At 35.8% G+C, this 9,924-nt stretch overlaps 1 pseudogene; it reads left to right on the forward strand.

The window, feature by feature from the left end:
- The window catches only part of LOC107596581 (D-3-phosphoglycerate dehydrogenase-like), an 18,050-nt pseudogene that overhangs the window by 731 nt on the left and 7,395 nt on the right, over positions 1–9,924 (forward strand).

The raw sequence follows: 9,924 nt of genomic DNA on the forward strand, positions 1-9,924 counted from the left end.
GTGTGTGTGTGTGTGTGTGTGTGTGTGTGTGTGTTTTTGTGACAAATGAGGACATAAATTTGTATAATGACAAAGGTATGACAGGTATTACAAGGAGAAGGTGACTTTTCAGGACATTACCCCATGTCCCCACTTTTCAAAACGCTTATAAATCGCACATAATGGAGTGTATTGAAAATCTGAAATGGCACAAAGTCTCCTGCAAGGGGTAGGTTTAGGGGTAGGGTTGGTGTAGGGCAATAGAATATACGGTCTGTACAGTATAAAAACCATTACGCCTATGGGATGTCCCCACTTTTCACAAATGTAAACCTGTGTGTGTGTGTGTGTGTGTGTGTGTGTGAGAGAGATAAAATATTAGCATGTGAATGTGTGCCAGTTGGATGTGCTGAAGTTTGTGTGTGACTGTCACCCCTCCTCCTCCTCTTCACGAGTCTGATGCAACAGCAGCATGTATCTGCACCATATGAATCGTTTCCTAACTAATGATTTTCTTAGACACCAAGTAAACCAGCAATTTATGTATTCGAAGTATGTTTTTTCAGTGCATACTGCACATGTGTTTTGCTGTGTGCATGTGTTTTTAGTGTGTACATTTTTGTTGTGTTTTTATTTATTAGGTATTTGCTTGGATAGGATGTAAATACAATGCATATCATTTTTCTTCATCGGGAAGGCATGTGCATTAAGTAAAACGCTGAATGCATGGTGACTTGTAATTTATTGTCACTGTTGTCATGCCACATGTTGTTCTGCTTAGGAAATAACATGCTCATTTTGTTCACATTTTTTTCTCCCAAGAATTATGATGGTTTAGTCGTCCGATCAGCAACCAAAGTTACTGCTGAGGTCATCAGTGCTGGCAGTAACTTGAAGATCATTGGACGGGCCGGAACCGGAGTTGACAACGTGGATGTGGATGCAGCGACTAAGAGAGGCATTATTGTCATGAAGTAATGAAGCATGTTGAGTCTTGCTCTGACCTCAATTCTGTTTGTTTTCAGTGCTAAAGCAGGTTGCTCTAGTTGTGCACTCTTCTTACTTCTTTTCTTAATGTAAATAGTTCACACGGAAATGAAATTGTCAACATGTATTGCCTCTCGTGCTAACATCTAAGGAGATGTTAAAAGAATAGTTCACTCAGAAATTAGTATTTGCTGGAAAGGAACTTACCCTCAGGCCATCCAAGATGTAGATGAGTTTATTTCTTCATGGGAGCAGATTTGGGGAAATTTAGTATTACATCACTTGTTCACCAGTGGATCCTCTGCAGTGAATGGGTGCCGTCAGAATGAGAGTCCAAACAGCTGATAAAAACATCACAATAATCCACACCACTCCAGTCCATCAGTTAACACTGAAAAACAATAAGCTGTGTGTTTGTAAGAAACAAATCCATCATAAAGGAATAGTTCATGAATAGTCTGTCATCATTTACTCCCCGCTCAAGTTATTCCAAACCTGTAACCAAATAGTTGCCGGTCCCCATTGAGTTCCATAATATGGAAAAAAGTACTATGGAAGACAATGGGGACCAGAAGCTGGTCAAACAAACAGCTTTTCACTTCCCAAGATGTTAATTGATGGACTGGAGGGGTGTGGATTATTGTGTATTGTTTTTATCAGCTGTTTGAACTATTATTCTGACGGTTTGTTGAAGAAACAAACTCATCTGGGATGGCCTGAGGGTGAGGATGTTTTCATCATTTTCATGAACTATTCCTTTTAAGTAGAATGGCCAGGAATTCCTTTCCTAAATGTTTGTTTATTCGTATTTCTGTCTTTTCATATTTTAGCACTCCGAGTGGAAACACAATCAGTGCTGCTGAGCTCACCTGTGCTCTTTTGATGAGCTTATCTAGGTAAACTGGCAAATTTAATAAAGTACTTGTTTAATAAAGTACTTCTGTTCATTGTTTTTTTTTTTTTTTTTTTAGGGTTTTGAGATAAATTATTAATTGTATTATAAAATATGTTTTAATTTTCAGAACTGTGATGTCTCTGGGCCTAAAATAGGGTAGAAAATGATTTTCAAAAAAAAATCAAATAAAAATTGTGTATTAAAAAAAAAAACTTTTGGACTCTGGACATATAAGTGGGGGAAAAAATATGAAAAAAGACCTGCTATAACCCCTCTAAGTTTGATTTATTGTTATATTCCTATTGTTATTCCTGTTACATACCCAATTAAATATTGCAAATATTTATCAAGGTTTTCTGTATTTCCTAGACGTATTCCACAAGCTGTCATATCAATGAAGGATGGAAAATGGGATCGGAAAAAGGTATGTGCACATTTTGTCCTCTGTGTGGCTGTTGGCAGTATGTTAAGGGCACTGCATTATGGGATAGAGTATTGCATGCACCATCATGTTGTATATTGCACATTTTGACAAATCATCCAGGTATTCTACACGTACTGAAAGTTTGTGCATATTATACATACAGTAGTTCAGAAACCATCAGAGTTGTGATTCCATAGCCAGACTTTCCCGTCTGTGTTAAGCCAGTCATCACTAATCGATTGTGATCACTGAATGTGTTGCTCCGCATTGTTATGGTAGATGGCTGAGTGCTTTGCTAATGATTTTGCAGTTCATGGGCGCAGAGCTGTATGGAAAAGTTCTTGGGATTGTAGGGCTTGGAAGAATCGGCAAAGAGGTGGCGACACGAATGCAGTCCTTCGGCATGAAGGTAAGATCATTGTGTCCTAAATCTGTCCTGACTTGAAATGCAAATGCAATTTAAACTTTTTTTTTTGTTTATTGCATCCCTGATAGACCATTGGTTATGACCCCATCACCCCTCCAGAGGTTTCTGCGAGCTGGGGTGTGGAGCAGATGTCTCTGGAGGAGCTGTGGCCACAGTGTGACTATATCACAGTCCACACTCCACTCATGCCCTCCACCACAGGTTCACACAAACAAAACATTTTGTGCAACAACTGCACAATTCAGTTAAAAAAAAAAAAGTGATTATTTTGCCTCCTATTGCTGCTGCTTGCATGCCAAGACTAAAATCCTGAGTGATTTTTTTTTTTTTGTATCATTGGGATACTTAGTGACAGGAGAAACAAAGCTTTTCAAAACTTTGAATCAATTAAACTAATTACTTTGCAAAATGATTCACTGTTCTGAATGCCACATGCTGGTCAAACAAGCATGAAAACACCTTTTAGGAACAAATTGCACATTCTATTTAAAGTGTAATTTATTAATGCAATTAACAAATCATCTAATACCATTAAATATAAAATGTCTGTGCAATATGTTATTTTATTAAATTGTAGGCATTGTTTTGTTTGTTTTATGGAGAACTTTGATAATCCAGCCAATAAGAGACAACCCTCTACGGACACCTTGGCAATTGAATCGCGATTGGCTAGTACATTTTTTTTTTAGTTTACTCACCAGACTGATTATATATTTAAATATACATGTTTGTAAAATGGCACAGTTTTTTTTAAATATCTGAAAGTACACTCTTAACATCAGCCAGTGAAGCATTATAATATAATATGATAATCAGTATTATTTAATGATAGAACTTTAGTAATTAGGATTAAAACTTGATAACCATGTATGAATGCATGTTAGTCATTTTATCTGAATTTAGGACTGGTGCTTTTTTGGTCATTCAGTGTTTCTGTAAAAAACAAAATTGGGAAAAAACTAACAAAAATACTGATAAGATGATAATGATACAAATTCTACTAATAAGAACAATATAAAATGCACTAAAGATTAATGAGCTGCTGGATTCATGAATATTAATCGGGTTGTGTGCATTCGCTCTAACTGATTTGCTGAAATCAAAACGGGGACGATAATAGGTGAGCGCCAGCCAATGAGATTGCCGTTTGCGCATTAGTTCCGCCCACTACCGGAGAAAGCGGCAGTTCTTAAAAGCTGAAGAATTCCAAAGAAACGCTGTTATTTTGACAGGAAAATACAACAAAGAATATTGTTTACATGTAGCGCGTCAATTCTCTCTCTCTCGCTGCGTGTGTGAGAGATGAAGCGATGGCGAGTCGTGCGCTTCACACTAGAGTTTACGGTACGTCAACTCCAGGTGCGCTGCACATCCATTCAGATGAACTGAAAAATATCACTGTTCGGTTGACGGAGAGTGAAACTCTGAAGAGCTCAGGCCATGTCTACATGTACATGTATTTTTATAAACAGAGTTTTTCCTTCCGTTTTAAAAAAAATCTCCGTCCACATGAAAACGCAAACGCATGCTATGAAGCACTGTCAAGAGCATGCCAAACCAACAGGTGGCAATATTTTCTCAACCGTAAAGCCATGTTGGCCAATCAGAAGCCTGGAAAAGTCTCCAGTAGGCGGAGATAACAGCGCAGGCTCTGACGCCACAAGCCAAAAACTCTGGTTTCGCTGTCTACACGATAACACTGAGTTTTTGAAAATCTTCACCCTGGCAGGAGTTTTCAAAAATGTTTGAGTGTTCGGCGAGTGAAAATATATCTGTGCTAAACTTATACTTAGCCTCCAACTCACACATTGGCGAGTAAAATCTGAGAATTGATTAGCCATTGGCTAATATTAGACACCATTTAGTCGTCCAGAGTGAAGATTTAGTCGCATATGCGGGGTGATTTACTCGTAATGTAGAGGGTTGAGAGACTATTAACTACAACTCTTCTTTTTGTTATACAAATGTGTCATTTAAAAATATCAAAAAATTTATAAAACTGATTCGAAACTAATTTTTTTGAATTTTTACCATTTTAATTTTAGGTAAAGTTATGGTCATTTTGTTAGTTTTTGTTTTTTAAAAAACATGTCCATATAGTGTTTTTTTATTTGAATTTTTTCAGTTTTAGTCATTTTAGTAAATCAAGTTAAACTAAATGAAAATAAGAAATGTTGCCTTGACAACTGGCTGAAATGAAATGGTTTTAAAAATATTTAATTTGATTTTTTAGTTTATTTAATTTTAATTAACAATGTTGTTAATCTTATAACAGAATATAAAATGATATAATATAATATTAATAATTTATTTTAATAATAATAAAATTAATGTATTATTATTATTGTTGTTGTTGTTATTATTACACAGCTTAATAATTGCACTACTAGACTACATTGCAGTTCTAATTTAATTAATTTAGTTTGAATTGCCCTAGTGTAAAATCAGACTTTTGGTGACGTGTTATACAGGTCTCCTTAATGACACTTCATTTGCTAAGTGTAAGAAGGGTGTGAAGGTGGTGAACTGTGCCCGCGGCGGCATCATCGATGAAGCCGCTCTCCTCCGGGCTCTGGAGTCAGGACAGTGTGGAGGAGCAGGGCTGGATGTGTTTGTGGAGGTCAGAGTTTGTCGATCACTTAGACTGAGAACGGTTTTAGCTTTTTGCCACTGATAAATGGCATTGCATGCAGTTTTTTTTTTTTTTTTTTAGGGTTTTGAGATAAATTATTAATTGTATTATAAAATATGTTTTAATTTTCAGAACTGTGATGTCTCTGGGCCTAAAATAGGGTAGAAAATGATTTTCAAAAAAAAATCAAATAAAAATTGTGTATTAAAAAAAAAAACTTTTGGACTCTGGACATATAAGTGGGGGAAAAAATATGAAAAAAGACCTGCTATAACCCCTCTAAGTTTGATTTATTGTTATATTCCTATTGTTATTCCTGTTACATACCCAATTAAATATTGCAAATATTTATCAAGGTTTTCTGTATTTCCTAGACGTATTCCACAAGCTGTCATATCAATGAAGGATGGAAAATGGGATCGGAAAAAGGTATGTGCACATTTTGTCCTCTGTGTGGCTGTTGGCAGTATGTTAAGGGCACTGCATTATGGGATAGAGTATTGCATGCACCATCATGTTGTATATTGCACATTTTGACAAATCATCCAGGTATTCTACACGTACTGAAAGTTTGTGCATATTATACATACAGTAGTTCAGAAACCATCAGAGTTGTGATTCCATAGCCAGACTTTCCCGTCTGTGTTAAGCCAGTCATCACTAATCGATTGTGATCACTGAATGTGTTGCTCCGCATTGTTATGGTAGATGGCTGAGTGCTTTGCTAATGATTTTGCAGTTCATGGGCGCAGAGCTGTATGGAAAAGTTCTTGGGATTGTAGGGCTTGGAAGAATCGGCAAAGAGGTGGCGACACGAATGCAGTCCTTCGGCATGAAGGTAAGATCATTGTGTCCTAAATCTGTCCTGACTTGAAATGCAAATGCAATTTAAACTTTTTTTTTTGTTTATTGCATCCCTGATAGACCATTGGTTATGACCCCATCACCCCTCCAGAGGTTTCTGCGAGCTGGGGTGTGGAGCAGATGTCTCTGGAGGAGCTGTGGCCACAGTGTGACTATATCACAGTCCACACTCCACTCATGCCCTCCACCACAGGTTCACACAAACAAAACATTTTGTGCAACAACTGCACAATTCAGTTAAAAAAAAAAAAGTGATTATTTTGCCTCCTATTGCTGCTGCTTGCATGCCAAGACTAAAATCCTGAGTGATTTTTTTTTTTTTGTATCATTGGGATACTTAGTGACAGGAGAAACAAAGCTTTTCAAAACTTTGAATCAATTAAACTAATTACTTTGCAAAATGATTCACTGTTCTGAATGCCACATGCTGGTCAAACAAGCATGAAAACACCTTTTAGGAACAAATTGCACATTCTATTTAAAGTGTAATTTATTAATGCAATTAACAAATCATCTAATACCATTAAATATAAAATGTCTGTGCAATATGTTATTTTATTAAATTGTAGGCATTGTTTTGTTTGTTTTATGGAGAACTTTGATAATCCAGCCAATAAGAGACAACCCTCTACGGACACCTTGGCAATTGAATCGCGATTGGCTAGTACATTTTTTTTTTAGTTTACTCACCAGACTGATTATATATTTAAATATACATGTTTGTAAAATGGCACAGTTTTTTTTAAATATCTGAAAGTACACTCTTAACATCAGCCAGTGAAGCATTATAATATAATATGATAATCAGTATTATTTAATGATAGAACTTTAGTAATTAGGATTAAAACTTGATAACCATGTATGAATGCATGTTAGTCATTTTATCTGAATTTAGGACTGGTGCTTTTTTGGTCATTCAGTGTTTCTGTAAAAAACAAAATTGGGAAAAAACTAACAAAAATACTGATAAGATGATAATGATACAAATTCTACTAATAAGAACAATATAAAATGCACTAAAGATTAATGAGCTGCTGGATTCATGAATATTAATCGGGTTGTGTGCATTCGCTCGAACTGATTTGCTGAAATCAAAACGGGGACGATAATAGGTGAGCGCCAGCCAATGAGATTGCCGTTTGCGCATTAGTTCCGCCCACTACCGGAGAAAGCGGCAGTTCTTAAAAGCTGAAGAATTCCAAAGAAACGCTGTTATTTTGACAGGAAAATACAACAAAGAATATTGTTTACATGTAGCGCGTCAATTCTCTCTCTCTCGCTGCGTGTGTGAGAGATGAAGCGATGGCGAGTCGTGCGCTTCACACTAGAGTTTACGGTACGTCAACTCCAGGTGCGCTGCACATCCATTCAGATGAACTGAAAAATATCACTGTTCGGTTGACGGAGAGTGAAACTCTGAAGAGCTCAGGCCATGTCTACATGTACATGTATTTTTATAAACAGAGTTTTTCCTTCCGTTTAAAAAAAAATCTCCGTCCACATGAAAACGCAAACGCATGCTATGAAGCACTGTCAAGAGCATGCCAAACCAACAGGTGGCAATATTTTCTCAACCGTAAAGCCATGTTGGCCAATCAGAAGCCTGGAAAAGTCTCCAGTAGGCGGAGATAACAGCGCAGGCTCTGACGCCACAAGCCAAAAACTCTGGTTTCGCTGTCTACACGATAACACTGAGTTTTTGAAAATCTTCACCCTGGCAGGAGTTTTCAAAAATGTTTGAGTGTTCGGCGAGTGAAAATATATCTGTGCTAAACTTATACTTAGCCTCCAACTCACACATTGGCGAGTAAAATCTGAGAATTGATTAGCCATTGGCTAATATTAGACACCATTTAGTCGTCCAGAGTGAAGATTTAGTCGCATATGCGGGGTGATTTACTCGTAATGTAGAGGGTTGAGAGACTATTAACTACAACTCTTCTTTTTGTTATACAAATGTGTCATTTAAAAATATCAAAAAATTTATAAAACTGATTCGAAACTAATTTTTTTGAATTTTTACCATTTTAATTTTAGGTAAAGTTATGGTCATTTTGTTAGTTTTTGTTTTTTAAAAAACATGTCCATATAGTGTTTTTTTATTTGAATTTTTTCAGTTTTAGTCATTTTAGTAAATCAAGTTAAACTAAATGAAAATAAGAAATGTTGCCTTGACAACTGGCTGAAATGAAATGGTTTTAAAAATATTTAATTTGATTTTTTAGTTTATTTAATTTTAATTAACAATGTTGTTAATCTTATAACAGAATATAAAATGATATAATATAATATTAATAATTTATTTTAATAATAATAAAATTAATGTATTATTATTATTATTGTTGTTGTTATTATTACACAGCTTAATAATTGCACTACTAGACTACATTGCAGTTCTAATTTAATTAATTTAGTTTGAATTGCCCTAGTGTAAAATCAGACTTTTGGTGATGTGTTACACAGGTCTCCTTAATGACACTTCATTTGCTAAGTGTAAGAAGGGTGTGAAGGTGGTGAACTGTGCCCGCGGCGGCATCATCGATGAAGCCGCTCTCCTCCGGGCTCTGGAGTCAGGACAGTGTGGAGGAGCAGGGCTGGATGTGTTTGTGGAGGTCAGAGTTTGTCGATCACTTAGACTGAGAACGGTTTTAGCTTTTTGCCACTGATAAATGGCATTGCATGCAGACATATTTAAAATATTACTAATGATAAAGTCATATGAAAGTCTTTTTTTGGGTGAGTTCAGGAGCCTCCAAAGAACAGGGCACTGGTGAACCACCCCAATGTGATCAGCTGTCCTCATCTGGGAGCCAGCACTAAAGAAGCACAGGCTCGCTGTGGGAAGGAGATCGCCCTGCAGATTGTGGACATGGCCACGGGCAAAGCATTAGTGGGAGCCGTGAGTCACGCTTAGTTCTACAGTGACACAAATGACTTTTTATGAAAGGGTGTTATTTTCCCCTGCTAAGTTTTTCAGGGACATTTTGTATAATTATGAGGACATATTTTTTAATCATAGCGAATTATTTATGTATGCCAAGTACTTAAATGGAAAAAAAAAAAGTTTAATCTGAACAATTATCAAATACAGAAGTAGCTGTAAATAATGCACTTTTTTTTTTTTAGGACAAACATCAAAGATTCTTGAAGTGATTTTCGCCACAGATATTCATCCAAAACTGCTTTTCTAAAATCCCAAAGAAAATGACAGAAACAGGTTTCCACAGTCAAAGAAAAAAAACCCTGGAAACATCAGGAAATTTAAAAATAAAAGCTATAGGTGTATGTCAAGAAAAATGTCAGCACATCACAGCTCCAAAAAAACAAAGCATTCAATTTTTTGAAATTTTCGCCACAGATATTCATCCAAAACTGCTTTTCTAAAATCCCAAAGAAAATGACAGAAACAGGTTTCCACAGTCATAGAAAAAAAAACCTGGAAACATCAGGAAATTTAAAAATAAAAGCTATAGGTGTATGTCAAGAAAAATGTCAGCACATCACAGCTCCAAAAAAACAAAGCATTAATTTTTTTTGAATCTCCTACCTTTAAAAGACAAAACAGTTGTTACCAGTGAACAGCTCTATTAAACTAGGAAATATTTTTACTTTGAAAGTACTTCAATTAACATTTTTTAAAAAGTTGATTTCTGGAAAATATGTATATTTAAATCAAATATCAATTTGAAAGATTTGTGTGTTTTTTTTTTTTTTTT

Source organism: Sinocyclocheilus grahami, unplaced genomic scaffold, assembly GCF_001515645.1.
Source record: "Sinocyclocheilus grahami isolate Dianchi unplaced genomic scaffold, SAMN03320097.WGS_v1.1 scaffold221.1, whole genome shotgun sequence".
Classification (NCBI taxonomy): domain Eukaryota; kingdom Metazoa; phylum Chordata; class Actinopteri; order Cypriniformes; family Cyprinidae; genus Sinocyclocheilus; species Sinocyclocheilus grahami.